At 45.6% G+C, this 15,543-nt stretch overlaps 1 protein-coding gene and 1 long non-coding RNA gene across 7 annotated transcripts in view; one reads left to right on the top strand and one right to left on the bottom strand.

The window, feature by feature from the left end:
- Positions 1–12,975, top strand: part of LOC141088797 (uncharacterized) — a 38,376-nt gene extending 25,401 nt beyond the window's left edge. Inside the window, exon 3 of the long non-coding RNA XR_012232064.1 lies at positions 12,871–12,975. This is a non-coding gene — a long non-coding RNA (uncharacterized lncRNA). The remainder of the gene's footprint in view (positions 1–12,870) is intronic.
- Positions 1–15,543, bottom strand: part of AUTS2 (activator of transcription and developmental regulator AUTS2) — a 2,002,816-nt gene that overhangs the window by 870,580 nt on the left and 1,116,693 nt on the right. The gene's annotated exons all lie outside the window — the stretch shown is intronic.

Genomic DNA, 15,543 nt, shown 5'->3' with positions numbered 1-15,543 from the left:
ACACATATATTCAGCGGGTGAAATAAGTATTGAGCACATCAAAAAATAACTATGTTTATAAAGGTGCTATTGACATGAAATTCTCACCAGATGTCAGTAACAACCCATCCAATCCACACAGGCCAAAAAAAAATCAAACAATAGATGTCAACAAATTAAGTTATGTGTAATAATGAGAAATAACAGAGAAAGAGTATTGAAAACGCTTACTGAAATGTATTTAATACTTTGCTCAAAAGCCTTAGTTGGTGATGACTAGAGATGAGTGAACCTTTCAAGGTTCAGTTTGGTTCGAATCAGCGAACGTCCCGATGTTTGCCGAACATACTCAAAGTCCATTGACTTCAATTGGAGGCAAAAGCAAACAGATAGACAACACCTTCAGGGGGGGCAAAAATCTGCCAAAACAGCTTAAATTAAGTGCAGACACCAGGAAAAGTGGCATCAAAAGTTCAGTGTGACACGTACCGGCGTCTGGGAATCAGCGGTACTGTTGGCGCTATTCCCCGGTGCCATGTGCTGAAATGAAGATAGGTGACATCTCGGTACCCTGCTCGTGCTGCAACCAGCGCTAGCAGGGGACAATGTTGAGAGCTGTATTCCACTGTTAACAGTGAGAGCAGGTGGCGACTGATGGGAGTATTCATCAGCCGCCATCACCTGCGCTATAAATAAATAAATAAAAATAAAAATGACGTTGGGTTCCCCTGTATTTTTGATAACCAGCCAGGCAGGCAATTGTGGGCTGCAACACTCAGTTGTCAGGTTCAGCAAGGCTAACCGCATGTCTCCAATGTAGTAGACACTAGTTTTTTTTAAGCTGTCACAGTGTGATATTGTGCTGTGCTAACTTAACTCAATCTCAATCACATACTGTACATGTAATGTGGGAAGGTGCTGTATTCCCCAGCATGCATGTACATGATTTTGTGTTAAGGGGTTAAGGAAAGAAAGCCAGTGAATGGAAAACAATGTTATTGGTGTCCAAGTTTCATTGAACAAAGAAAAAAGGAGTCCATCCAGTTCAGTCCTATAGAATAGCTACTATAGCAAAAACTGATGAAAAAGTTAGTGATGTCGATGGGTGCTTTCATATTGCATTCTTACTTAATGGTGCTGACAGAGTCAACTGTTGTGAATTCTCTTGCTCGGAGTTCTGAGCCGAAGCTTCCTCTGCTCCCTCTGGTGGTTGCTGAGAGTAGTGGAGCTGACCAGGTGGATGGAAGTTCCCCACCTGACGAAGATAATTGGAAACCTGGGATTACTGGCTGGGAGCATACAATTGAGCTGGCTGCTCTTGGAGTTTGCTGGTGATTTCCTCAGTGTGCATTTGGAGCTCTTTTGTCACCTGCCTGATCTGCATGGTTCAGCTAAGTATTCTTTTGCTAATCCTTTGCATCAAATCTGGTCGTGCTTTGTTTTTGCTTTCTGTTTTGATGCTAGGGTTCAGCATGCTCCCTACTGGGGGCAGCGCTGGGCCATGCTTCATATGTGGCAGCTTGTTCAGTCTCCTGTTATGTTAGTATCTTTTTGCTTGCTGCCAGTTTATACCAGAGTGCTGATCTAGCGGGGGTGAGATCGTGTGATGTCAGGTTTTTAGTATATCAGTAGTGTTGGACTTTTTCAGGGTTTTTGTGCATGATTGCAGACAGTATCTCAGTCTGTTCTCTGCGTGTCTGTGTCTCATCTTGCCTCACTGACAATATATGTTTGGGGGCTGTCTATTCCTTTGGAATCTGCTCCAGGGCAGTTAAGATTTCATCTTTCTGTCTTTAGGCTTAGTTAGTCCTCTGGCTGTGACGAGGCGTCTAGGTCATCGTAGGAACGCTCCACGGCTACTGATAGTTGTGCGGATAGGATCAGGGGTCTTCAATCCGCTTAGTTGCCAACCTCTCTGGTCTTCTGGTGGCCTAGCCTGTTCCTGACATCCTACTCGGTGACCCATTCATAACAGTCAACATGTGCTGTGGCGTGCATTATTTTCAGGCATATACACTTACTACTAAATCTGGATGTCCTTTTCCAGTAGGCGTAGGCACTAGTGATGAGCTAGTATACTCATTACTCGAGATTTCCCGAGCATGCTCAAGTGATCTCCGAGTATTAGGAGGTGCTCGGAGATTTTGTTTCTGATGGCATGGCTGCATGATTTCCAACTGCTAGACAGCCTGAATACATGTGGGGATTTCCTAACAAACAGGCATTCATCACATGTATTCAAGCTATCTAGCAGCTGTAAATCATGCAGCTATGGGCGACAGAAACTAAATCTCTGAGCACATCCAAATACTCGGAGATCATCCAAGAATGCTCGGAAATCTCGAGTAAGGAGTATACTCGCTCATCACTAGTAGGCACCCAAAAATGATGCATCCAGTCAATGGACCTGTTGGTGCATACACCTAAAATCCATTTTACTGGGGATTTCGGAAACAAGCCCCAACAGTAGAGTTGAGCGAAGGGGGTCAAAAAATTTCAAAAGTCGCCGACTTTTGGCAAAGTCGGGTTTCATGAAACGAAACCCGACCCTAGGATGAGGTCGGCCACGAGGTCGGCGACTTACGCGCCAAAGTCGCGTTTCAAAAGTTTGTTTTGCGCTCTTTTTCAGCCAATCAGGATCCACGGACACTGTGGGCAACGTGATGACATAGGCAGGGGTCACCACCATCTTTCAGAAGGGCATGCAAGTGATTGGCTTGCTTTGGTGGGCGTCACAGGGGGTATAAAAGGGCGTGCATGCCGACCGCCATGTTACTCATGCTGATCTCAGAATAGAGAGAGCTGCTGATGATGATGATTTTGTAGGGAGAGCATTAGGCAGGGAAGAAGACACCAAAAACTGCTTCTGCTGCTAGCGATTTTGCCTGTACAACACACCAGTCACTGTGCAGTGCAAGGGGAGGCTATATAGTGGTGTATCAGTGGTGTTGGTTGTTGGGCTGCCTTCTAAGGCTTCCTGACATTCCTGCATTGCTGTTTACCCACTGCTCCGCAAACTGCTTTTTTAAAAGCAATCCCAATTTTTTGTTTTGTCCTGCTGAGAAGAAGAAAAAAAAACTGCTTCTGCTGCTAGCGATTTTGCCTGTACAACACACCAGTCACTGTGCAGTGCAAGGGGAGGCTATATAGTGGTGTATCAGTGGTGTTGGTTGTTGGGCTGCCTTATAAGGCTTCCTGACATTCCTGCATTGCTGTTTACCCACTGCTCCGCAAACTGCTTTTTTAAAAGCAATCCCAATTTTTTTTTTTGTCCTGCTGAGAAGAAGAAAAAAAAACTGCTTCTGCTGCTAGCGATTTTGCCTGTACAACACACCAGTCACTGTGCAGTGCAAGGGGAGGCTATATAGTGGTGTATCAGTGGTGTTGGTTGTTGGGCTGCCTTCTAAGGCTTCCTGACATTCCTGCATTGCTGTTTACCCACTGCTCCGCAAACTGCTTTTTTAAAAGCAATCCCAATTTTTTTTTTGTCCTGCTGAGGTACTGAGCGTGCATTTTTTCACACCATACAGCGGTGTACGCTCCTCACACAGTACCGTGTAACGGCTGTTATCACAGCCACAGTGAAGCTATCAGTGTGTCACTCTGTGAGAATAAGTCGAGGACATGTTCCGTTCTTACAGACCTGCACTCTAGGGAGATTCCTATTCTGCCCAATTCTACATACACCTTGTGGTTTGTGATACACTAGCCAATTTCTGCCTGTGACATAGTGCTCAGATATTCAGTGGGCCTCACACTATCCATAAGTGTCCAGTGTCCACAAGTGTGTGCAGAAATTAAAAATCTCCCTTATCCTCTAGTGACTTTGGTCACAGCTCTGCCATCGAGCCTGTGACAGAGCGCTCAGATATTCAGTGGGCCTCACACAATCCATAAGTGTCCAGTGTCCACAAGTGTGTGCACAAATTCAAAATCTCCCTTATCCTCTAGTGACTTTGGCCACAGCTCTGCCATCGAGCCTGTGACAGAGCGCTCAGATATTCAGTGGGCCTCACACAATCCATAAGTGTCCAGTGTCCACAAGTGTGTGCACAAATTCAAAATCTCCCTTACCCTCTAGTGACTTTGGTCACAGCTCTGCCATCGAGCCTGTGACAGAGCGCTCAGATATTCAGTGGGCCTCACACAATCCATAAGTGTCCAGTGTCCACAAGTGTGTGCAGAAATTCAAAATCTCCCTTATCCTCTAGTGACTTTGGTCACAGCTCTGCCATCGAGCCTGTGACAGAGCGCTCAGATATTCAGTGGGCCTCACACAATCCAAAAGTGTCCAGTGTCCACAAGTGTCTGCAGAAATTCAAAATCTCCCCTGTCCTATAGACACCTTGTACCTTGTTTTACATTACTATATAGTTTGTTGGATTTTGTCTACATTTCTACCAAAAATGAGGAAGGCTGGTGGAAGAGGCCGTGGAATTGGGCGGGGGTTGGCAGCTGGTAATGATGGTGTTGGTGGTGGATCTGATGGTAGTGGCAAGAGCAAAATAGGACCGAATGCAGGAGGTGTTGAGCCTGCGTCATCGTCTGGCTACATAAGGCCTCGAACGCTTAGTTTTCTAGGAGTTGGCAAACCGCTTTTAAAGCCAGAGCATCAGGAAAAAGTTTTGTCTTACATTGCTGACTCAGCCTCCAGCTCTATCGCCTCCTCTTCTTCAGTTGTAAAAATTAAAAGCACTGAGTCGTCATTGGAGGCTCATGTTCATGAACCACACCTTTCCTTGTGTCCTTCACCCCAACCAAGATTGAAGGATGACGCAGGCCATACTGCTGATTACTCCATGGAGCTGTTTTCACATACCATGCCTGGATTATCAAGTGAAATGGTGAATTACCCAGGCCAAGATGAATCTGACATGGAGTGCACTGATGCACAGCCGCTGATGGATGATTCTGCTGGTACATTCACTCAGAGCACTACATTGTCCTCGCAGTGTACAGAGCCAGATTCTGACCCTGATGAGACTCAGGTGCCCCTTCCCGCACACTATACCACCATACACAGTGACACAGAGGAAGGTGCACATGACATAGAAGAGGAGGTGATGGATGACCCAGTTGTTGACCCAGATTGGCATCCATTGGGGGAAGAGGGTGCTGCTTCCAATAGCTCAGATGAGGAGCATCCACAGCAGACATCGACATCGCAACAGCTGTTATCTGGCAGGCCCGGAGCACTCCAAAGACAGGTTCCAAACATCAAAAGAGTTACTGGACAGCTTGTCCAGAGGGTCAAAAGATCACAGTGTGCTAGGCCGCAAAATGTCTGCCAAAGTAGGAAGAGTGCAGTGTGGCACTTTTTTGAACAAAATCCTCATGATCAGGCCAAGGTTATCTGTAAGAAGTGCGCAAAGACCTTTAGCCGAGGGAAAAATCTGAAAAATTTGAAAACCAGTTGCATGCTTAGACATTTAACCAGCATGCACTTGCAAGCATGGACACAACACCAAACCTCAAGCGCCACATGTGCAACTGATCACAACGAAAGTAGTCAGCAATGCTACATTGTTTCCCCCACTGTAAGCCCACCGGTTAGCACAGCAGCAAATGTTGAGGTGTCGTTGCAAGGCCACAGCAGTCAGGGAATCCCACTGTTATATCAATGAAAGACTGATTCTAGGCCATCAGAAAGAACAACAACACCATCATCAACCCTCTCTCAGTCCGCCCTGTCCACCGCTACATCCACCATATGCAGCTCTCAAGTCCAGCTCACCCTCCCAGACACTATGAGTAGGTCAAGAAAGTACTCAGTCTCTCATCCGCGTACACTGGGTTTGAACGCCCACATTGCCAAACTAATCTCGTTTGAGATGATGCCCTTTCGGTTGGTGGAAAGCACAGCTTTCCGCGAACTCATGGCCTATGCAGTACCACGCTGTGACCTACCCAGTCGCCACTTCTTCTCTCGCAAAGCCATCCCAGCCCTCCACCATCATGTGAAAGACCGCATTGTCCATGCACTCAAGCAGTCAGTGAGCGGAAAGGTGCACCTCACAACTGATGCATGGTCCAGTCGGCATGGCCAGGGCCGTTACGTGTCCATCACTGCGCACTGGGTTAATGTGGTGGATGCAGGGTCCACAGGGGACAGCGGTGGTGGGACAGTGCTGCCTAGCCCACGGTATAGGAAACAGTTGGCTGTAGGCGTTCGACCCTCCTCCTCCTCCTCCTCCAGAAGCGAAAGCTCGTCCACAGAGCGCAGTCGTACGAGCACTCCATCTGCAGCTGCCACTGTTGCACACGATGTGTCCCCCTATCGAGCAGCTAGTAGAAAGCAGCAGCAGCAGGCTGTGTTGCAGATGATGTGTTTGGGCAACAGACACACCGCCGAGGTGCTGGCCGAGTACTTGAAGCGACAAACTGAGTCATGGCTGGGCAGTGTACATCTTGAGGCAGGCAAGGTAGTTAGTGATAACGGCCGTAATTTTGTGGCAGCCATAGCCCTTTCAAAACTCAGCCACATACCTTGCTTGGCTCACACCTTGAACCTGGTGGGGCAGTGCTTCCTCAAAAATTATCCGGAGTTAACAGCCCTGCTCCAGAAGGTGCGAAGACTGTGCGCGCACATCCGCCGGTCGCCTGTACACTCCGTTCGTATGCAGAGGCTACAGCGATTGCTCCACCTTCCCAATCACCGCCTCATTATCGACATTGCAACAAGGTGGAACTCCACCCTGCACATGGTGGAGCGGCTGTGCGAGCAGAGGCAGGCCATAATGCATTTGTGGGAGGATACACGGCCAGGCACTTTGAGAGCAGACATGGAGTTGACAGGTGTGCAGTGGTCGAAGCTGAAAGACCTCTGTAAAGTCCTTCAGTGTTTTGAGGAATGCACACAGCTGGTAAGCGCAGACGACGCCATCCTACGCATGAGCATCCCACTTATGCGTCTGCTCATGCAAACTTTGACGCACCTTAAGGAGCAGGCGTCTGCAGCCAATGTTGATGAGGAGGAAGAGGAGGAGGGAATCCTTGATGACATTCAGCCATTGTCTGCTCAGAAACCTCTCCTGGACGAGGTGGAGGAAGAAGAGGAGGAGGAGGATGATGGGGATGATTACTTAGGGGAGGAGGATGCATCTCGTGGGGCAAGTGAAAATGTTGGCGTGGCAAGGTCTGGTACAGTGTTTGTGCGTGACTGGAGGGATGTGGATTTGCCAGAAAGTGCTCCTCCAACCAGCACTCACAGTGCATCATTGACACCGGGAACATTGGCCCACATGTCAGATTATGCCTTGCAGATCCTAAAAAGGGAACCCCGCATTGCCAAAATGATGAACGATGACGACTACTGGTTGGCCAGCATCCTGGATCCACGCTATAAAGGCAAATTACAAAACATCATGCCACAGGAGAACCTTGACCTAATATTGGCTAATAAACAAGCAACTCTGGTAAATCGGTTGCTTGAGGCATTCCCAGCACACAGCAGCGGTGATGGTTCTCACACGAGCCGTACGGGCCTGGGGCAGCTTGGCAGAGGTGTTCGTGGTGCACACAGCAGAAGTGGCGTTGGAGACAGGGGTTTCTTGACAATGTTGTGGACTGATTTTTCTAATACTGCTCACACAACTGGTAATACTGCATTGATGGAAAGTGACAGGAGACAGCAGTTGTCAACTATGGTTACAAACTACTTTTCCTCCCATATCGATGTTCTCCCACACAGGTCATTCCCCTTTGACTATTGGGCCGCTAAACTGGACACCTGGCCTGAATTGGCCCAATATGCCTTACAGGAGCTCGCTTGCCCAGCTGCAAGTGTGCTATCAGAAAGAGTCTTCAGTGCAGCTGGATCAATCCTGACAGAAAAAAGGACCCGTCTGTCAACCCAAAATGTGGATGATCTAACCTTTATTAAAATGAACCATGCATGGGTTTCCAAGGATTTTGTCCCACCTTCCCCTGATGACACATAGGGTGACAGAAAAATGGCTTGCTTTGGTCCACCTCTTCCTGGGACTTGACCTATTTCACCTTTTGCATCAGCTGAATGTCCAACATCAACATATGCCACTTTCTAAATCTCCCTAACTGTGCTGCCTCCCCCCCATGGCCGGGATCACCACCTAGCGCATGACACCGTGCGAGTGCCGTTGCCCTGGACAGGTGGGTAGGCCGACTCTTGGGCGCGGGCACTGGCACAGGGTCCCTCATAGTGCAATCAAGTGTCTCTGACGGTGGTGGTGCACACCCGCCGTCAGACACACCGCTGTACTATGAGGGGCCCAGTGCCAGTACCGACGCCCACGAGTGGGCCCCCCTTGCTTGGGCAGGGCCCCAGCATTTGCAATCTTTACCTCTCCCTGCTCCTCCGCTGTGTAATCTGGGCCGTCAAATCCATACTGTGCCTGACACCGTCTGAGCCTGCCTCCTGATGTATAGACATATATTTTGAATGTGTACGCTATCCTTACTTGTTATCCGGGGATACGGTACCCTTTCTCACCTTTGTGCAATCACCTGAAAGCCATACTGGGCCTAACACCGTCTGAGCCTGCCTCCTGATGTATAGACATATATTTTGAATGTGTACGCTATCCATACATGTTATCCTGGGATACGGTACCCTTTCTCACCTTTGTGCAATCACCTGCAAGCCATACTAGGCCTAACACCGTCTGAGCCTGCCTCCTGATGTATAGACATATATTTTGAATGTGTACGCTATCCATACATGTTATCCGGGGATACGGCACCCTTTCTCACCTTTGTGCAATCACCTGCAAGCCATACTGGTCCTAACACCGTCTGAGCCTGCCTCCTGATGTATAGACATATATTTTGAATGTGTACGCTATCCATACATGTTATCCGGGGATACGGTACCCTTTTTCACCTTTGTGCTATCACCTGCAAGCCATACTGGGCCTAACACCGTCTGAGCCTGCCTCCTGATGTATAGACATATATTTTGAATGTGTACGCTATTCATACATGTTATCCGGGGATACGGTACCCTTTCTCACCTTTGTGCAATCACCTGCAAGCCATACTGGGCCTAACACCGTCTGAGCCTGCCTCCTGATGTATAGACATATATTTTGAATGTGTACGCTATCCATACATGTTATCCTGGGATACGGTACCCTTTCTCACCTTTGTGCAATCACCTGCAAGCCATACTGGGCCTAACACCGTCTGAGCCTGCCTCCTGATGTATAGACATATATTTTGAATGTGTACGCTATCCATACATGTTATCCGGGGATACGGCACCCTTTCTCACCTTTGTGCAATCACCTGCAAGCCATACTGGTCCTAACACCGTCTGAGCCTGCCTCCTGATGTATAGACATATATTTTGAATGTGTACGCTATCCATACATGTTATCCGGGGATACGGTACCCTTTTTCACTTTTGTGCAATCACCTGCAAGCCATACTGGGCCTAACACCGTCTGAGCCTACCTCCTGATGTATAGACATATATTTTGAATGTGTACGCTATCCATACATGTTATCCGGGGATACGGTACCCTTTCTCACCTTTGTGCAATCACCTGCAAGCCATACTGGGCCTAACACCGTCTGAGCCTGCCTCCTGATGTATAGACATATATTTTGAATGTGTACGCTATCCATACATGTTATCCAGGGATACGGTACCCTTTCTCACCTTTGTGCAATCACCTGCAATCCATACTGGGCCTAACACCATCTGAGCCTGCCTCCTGATGTATAGACATATATTTTGAATGTGTACGCTATCCATACATGTTATCCGGGGATACGGTACCCTTTCTCACCTTTGTGCAATCACCTGCAAGCCATACTGGGCCTAACACCATCTGAGCCTGCCTCCTGATGCATAGACATATATTTTGAATGTGTACGCTATCCTTACTTGTTATCCGGGGATACGGTACCCTTTCTCACCTTTGTGCAATCACCTGCAAGCAATACTGGGCCTAACACCGTCTTAGCCTGCCTCCTGATGTATAGACATATATTTTGAACGTGTACGCTATCCATACAGGTTATCCGGGAATACGGTACCCTTTCTCACCTTTGTGCAATCACCTGCAAGCCATACTGGGCCTAACACCGTCTGAGCCTGCCTCCTGATGTATAGACATATATTTTGAATGTGTACGCTATCCATACATGTTATCTGGGGATACGGTACCCTTTCTCACCTTTGTGCAATCACCTGCAAGCCATACTGGGCCTAACACCGTCTGAGCCTGCCTCCTGATGTATATACATATATTTTGAATGTGTAAGCTATCCATACATGTTATCCGGGGATACGGTACCCTTTCTCACCTTTGTGCAATCACCTGCAAGCCATACTGGTCCTAACACCGTCTGAGCCTGCCTCCTGATGTATAGACATATATTTTGAATGTGTACGCTATCCTTACTTGTTATCTGGGGATACGGTACCCTTTCTCACCTTTGTGCAATCACCTACAAGCCATACTGGGCCTGAGAACGGTTGGCGAGCTGTTAAGCAAGCTACAGCACCTGTGGTTTGCACACGTAAGTTTTTCATTTTTTCATGAATGATGGTTAGGCCTATTTCTGGAACTGCGGTTGACCTGCACTTACTGGTAAATCAGCGTTTGCGGGTAATAATTGTAAACACAGATCCCCATCACTAACGTTGTTCAGCGGGTTATCTTCACCTGTAAGCGACAAACGCTGGCCTTTTCAGTGTAGCGCACATGCAGCCACGGACATGTAAGGGCATGACACACCAGTTATTGGCCAATCTCATGTGCCAGAGCCTCACGTGTCCCTCTAGTAAGTCGGACTCGGACCGCGGGGCATGACGGAGTCTCGTTTGTTAACGGAATTAAGCTTGCAATCTGTGCATCTTTTCTGTAGCTTGCATGGTTGAGGTTTCCCAGGTGGAGTCGAATTAAACCGTAGGCTCCACTCCTGGTGGTGTCCTTCTGGACATTCCTTTAAGGTTCAGCTTTGCAACCATACTGCCCACGTAAAACAAACACTTTGCCTTCATGAACGCTGTTTGGAGGGTCATGACTCGTGGGAATAACGCCGCCCAATCAGTTAACCTGCTAGAGAGATCCTTCGTTGCTCCCAAGCATGACATCACACTCCCTAGGAGGAAGGTAATGCCACTGTGGCGACCGTACTCCTGGGGGCGACACAAGTGCACTGATGCCCAGCCACTGCTCGATGAATCTGCTGGTACATTGACCCAGACCACTACATTCCCCTCGCACGCTACACGGCCTGAATCTGACCCTGATGAAACTCAGGTTACCCTTCCCATATACAGTTCCATCTTACACGGTGACAAAGAGCAAGCTGCAGATGAAAGTGCAGGTTCGGCCCACCCGCCATCAGACACACCACCGTACTATCAGGGGCCCTGTGCCAGTGCCGTCGCCAACGAGTGGGCCCCCCCTGCTTGCTCAGGATCACAGCACTTGCAAGGTTGAAATACTGTGCAGTGAGATGGAAGATGGGGACGACGAGGAGTCCAGACTAGTACAGGGATTCCCTAGCGAGGAGACTTATTTGATTGTTTTCAATGTTGGGACAGCAATTTTTGGGGAGCACTATACTCTGGAGAATGATAGATGGGGCCCACCATACACTGGAACATTCCAAAGGTGGACATCAGACACTGGAGAAGCATTTACAGGGCCCATTATACACTAGAGCATTAGAAATGGGGCCCATTATGTTTGGAGCATTATTTGGGCCCATAAGACAGTGGAGCTTCATCCATGGGGACCAACATATACTGTAGCATTATGTGGAGCTCATCATATACTGTTTCAAACATTATATGGGACCAATGATTCTGTATGGAGAAATAAATGGGCCTCGTCATGAGATGTAAAAAGTGAAGTATTTTTCATTGTACTATACCGCTATTTCTCTGCCGTATCGGAGCATGATGAGTTGTGGTATGTGTTAAAGGGGCGCTCTTTCGCCCAGGGCACATGAAAACCTGGAGCCAGCCCTCCCCCCCCACAACTTTAGCCAAATAACCCCCATTTTTCAGTGCGTAACTTGTATTATGAAGTTAATGAAGGTTGACAAGCTTAAGTAAGAAGAATTGATGCTTTTGGCATTCAAATGGGCACTGTAGGTGTGTTTCCTGTCCTCCTCTCACTGCCGACTTTTATTCCCCATTGACTTACATTGGGTTTCGTGTTTCGGGACGACCCCGACTTTTCCCTATAATCGGACGATCTTGCTCGACCCGACTTTTGGAAAAGTCGGGTTTCACGAAACGAAACTCGACCCTAAAAAACCAAAAGTCGCTCAACTCTACCCAACAGGACCATTGGTGGAATAAGCTAGGTCTCATGAAACAGGTATTCTTACATGTCATGTGGATGGGCAACTGGTAAAAAGGAAAGCTCATGGGAGCGATGTGATGCAGGCTAAATACGCCTCGTTATGGCAATAATATTCGGTAAAACCGTTGCCTTTTTAGCAGGATAATGCATTCTGCCACACTACAAAAGTAGAAGGTCCTGTCTTGGCCTTTAAATTCCCTAGAATTCAATTTGATGAAACATCTGTGGCTTGTGCTAGAAAAATACATTTGATCTATGGATCCCACACCTCTATAGTTACAGGATTGAGGGACTTATTGCTATTATCTAGGTGCCAGATATTATAGGACATGCTCAGAGTTTTTGTAGAGAACATACCGCAGCGTTTCTGAGTTGTTTTGGCGGCATAAGGAGGGCCTAATCCATACAAGTCATATGTTTGTCCCTAGTCTCATACTATGTCTACTTCTACAGTATATAAGGCTAGGAGGCATTTACTCTGGAAAATTAAAAAAAACTAACTTTCTTAAGAGATTATATTGCAGAATTTAAATGGATCTGCTTTTTATCCTTAGTGACGTAATATATATTTTACTATTAATAGGTTACCAAGTTATGAATATCAGGAGAGTGAAGGCAACGACTTATGAGCTTGTAACAGCTGCTGCAAAGAATTATGGATCCGACATTCTGCCTTTCCCAGATCTGCTGTTGCCGCCTTCAATGGAGGTGGATAAATAGAATGTCACTGATGAAAAGGCGGCTTTCTTTTTCATCTTTAGATACTGTGCTGTATAGCTCGTATAGCTAGGTAAAAAAAACTCATAAAAGCATTATGAGGCTGTGATTATAATTGGTTGTCTTTCATATCTAATAAATAACTGCAAAAGAATGTGAAAAGCCAAGTAACTGTCCGTCACATTGCTGCAGCTTCACTAACAGATGCCTGAGACATCTGCAGCCTCTTGTTCATCCTAAGAAAAGATGTCAAGTTCTGCTCCAGTGCACATATTTATAGCTATCAAAAATTATGACAAAATCAAGAAATAATTTTTTATAACGATCATACACAAAGGTGTTTTGCCTTACAAATGATACAATGTACAGCAACAGACTCTGCACTGGACATAACACATTGTATCAGTTTCTCCTACCATGTTACGTAAAGGCATTCTACCATAACACAATGACCTCTCCTTTAGATCAGGTTTAGTTTTACATGCTTTTTTCATTTGGTCTTTTTTTATATGAAAATTTGTATTTTTTTTTTTTTTTAAAACAATCTTTTATTTTTCACTGTGGCCACTAGATCTTTTATAGACTCACATTTCATGTCTGTTGAGGAAGCATTTACAGCAGTTTCCTTATCATCAGAGGCAGGTTTACAATGAAAGATAACAACTCTATACACGGCTGGTAACACAGGATCCACCAATCACAAAAGGTGATGTCACAGTTGACCCTGCTCTCCTGCCCTTCACAATGACATATGTACACCCTCATTAGATGCTTCCATACAAAAGATAGGGTCAGAGTCTCTTCATTGCGGCTAACGTGCATGTAGATATCTCAAAACTACAGGAAATTAAAGACACAAGTGGACAGTATGTATATTGAAAGATTTCTATGTTTTATTTTTAATACAGATTGTGACAAGTAAAAAATATGACCCAAAAGTTGATACAAACAACAGGTCATTCTTTGAATTCTTTAAAGAGCTGGTCTGGCAAATTTGGTTAAAGAAGCACCCCATCAACGTTTTTATTACCTTAATATATTGCTATTATCATATTATATAGCACTGTGTACTTACAATTGCTCATTTCACCTTTCTACCAATTTTTCAATGCTGCTTCCAATATATACGGTATATATATGTATACTGTATGTATATATATATATATATATAAATAAATCCAACAATGTAGACCAGCTCACTCCTGTGAACCACCTGGAACCTCAGCTGACCTGGTTAACTCCGTTGTGCCCGGATCTGGATGTAGGAGTCCATCCATACAAATGTGAACAACGACAAAGCAAAGTCCAGCAATAACGTGAGCAATCCAGGATGCTGTTAAAAAATTTTTTCTTTTTATTCATAAATCCATTAAAATGCAATGGTCCAAGCAGTTCAAAACAGCAATAACGCAGGAAAGTCGTGCAGATAGCACGACTTTCCTGCGTTATTGCTGTTTTGAACTACTTGGACCATTGCATTTTAATGGATTTATGAATAAAAAGAAAAAAAATTTTAACAGCATCCTGGATTGCTCACGTTATTGCTGGACTTTGCTTTGTCGTTGTTCATATACAGTATATATATATATATATATATATATATATATATATATACACAGTTATGCTCAAAAGTCTACATACCCTAGCAGAATTTTTGCTTTCTTGGCATTTTTTTAGAGAATATGAATAACACCAAAACTTTTTCTCCACTCATGGTTAGTGGCTGGGTGAAGTCATTTATTGTTGAACTACTGTGCTTTCTCTTTTTAATCATAATGACAACCCAAAACATCGAAAAGACCCTGATCAAAAGTTTACATACCCTGGTGATTTTGGCCTGATAGCATGTACAGAAGTTGACACAAATGGTCTTGAATGGCTACTGAAGGTAACATCCTTACCTGTGACCTGTTTGCTTGTAATCAGTGTGTGTGCATAAAAGCTGAGTGAGTTTCTGGGATTCAGACAGACTCTTACAGATGTTTCTGGATTGTGAGTCATGGGGAAAGCAAAATAACGGATCTACAGGAAAAGGTAGTTGAACTGTATCAAGCAGGAAAGGGATACAAAAAGATTTCCATGGAATTGATAATACCAGTCAGCAGCGTACAAACTGTGATTAACAAATGGAAAATCAGGGGCTCTGTAAAACATAACCATGGTCTGGTAGACCAGCATAAATTTGGTCCACAAATGCCAGGAAAATTGATCAGGATGCAAAGAAAAACCCTCAAATAACATCAGCTGAAATACTGGACTCTCTGAAAACTAGCAGTGTAGCTGTTTCAAAATGCACAATAAGGAGGCACTTGAAGAAAAATGGGCTGCATGGTCAAGTCGCTAGAAGAAAGCCATTATTGTTCAAATGCCACAAAGAATCTCACCTACAATATGCAAAACAGCACAGAGACAAGCTGCTAAACTTCTGGAACAAGGTAATTTGGAGTGATGAGACCAAAATTGAACATTTTGGCCACAACCATAAACATTACATTTGGACAGAGGTCAACAAGGCCTATGATGAAAGGAACACCATTCC

The sequence above is a fragment of the Dendrobates tinctorius genome, unplaced genomic scaffold, assembly GCF_039654945.1.
Source record: "Dendrobates tinctorius isolate UK_male_01 unplaced genomic scaffold, ASM3965494v1 ptg000007l, whole genome shotgun sequence".
Taxonomy (NCBI): domain Eukaryota; kingdom Metazoa; phylum Chordata; class Amphibia; order Anura; family Dendrobatidae; genus Dendrobates; species Dendrobates tinctorius.
This window is presented reverse-complemented; position numbering and strand designations above follow the sequence as displayed.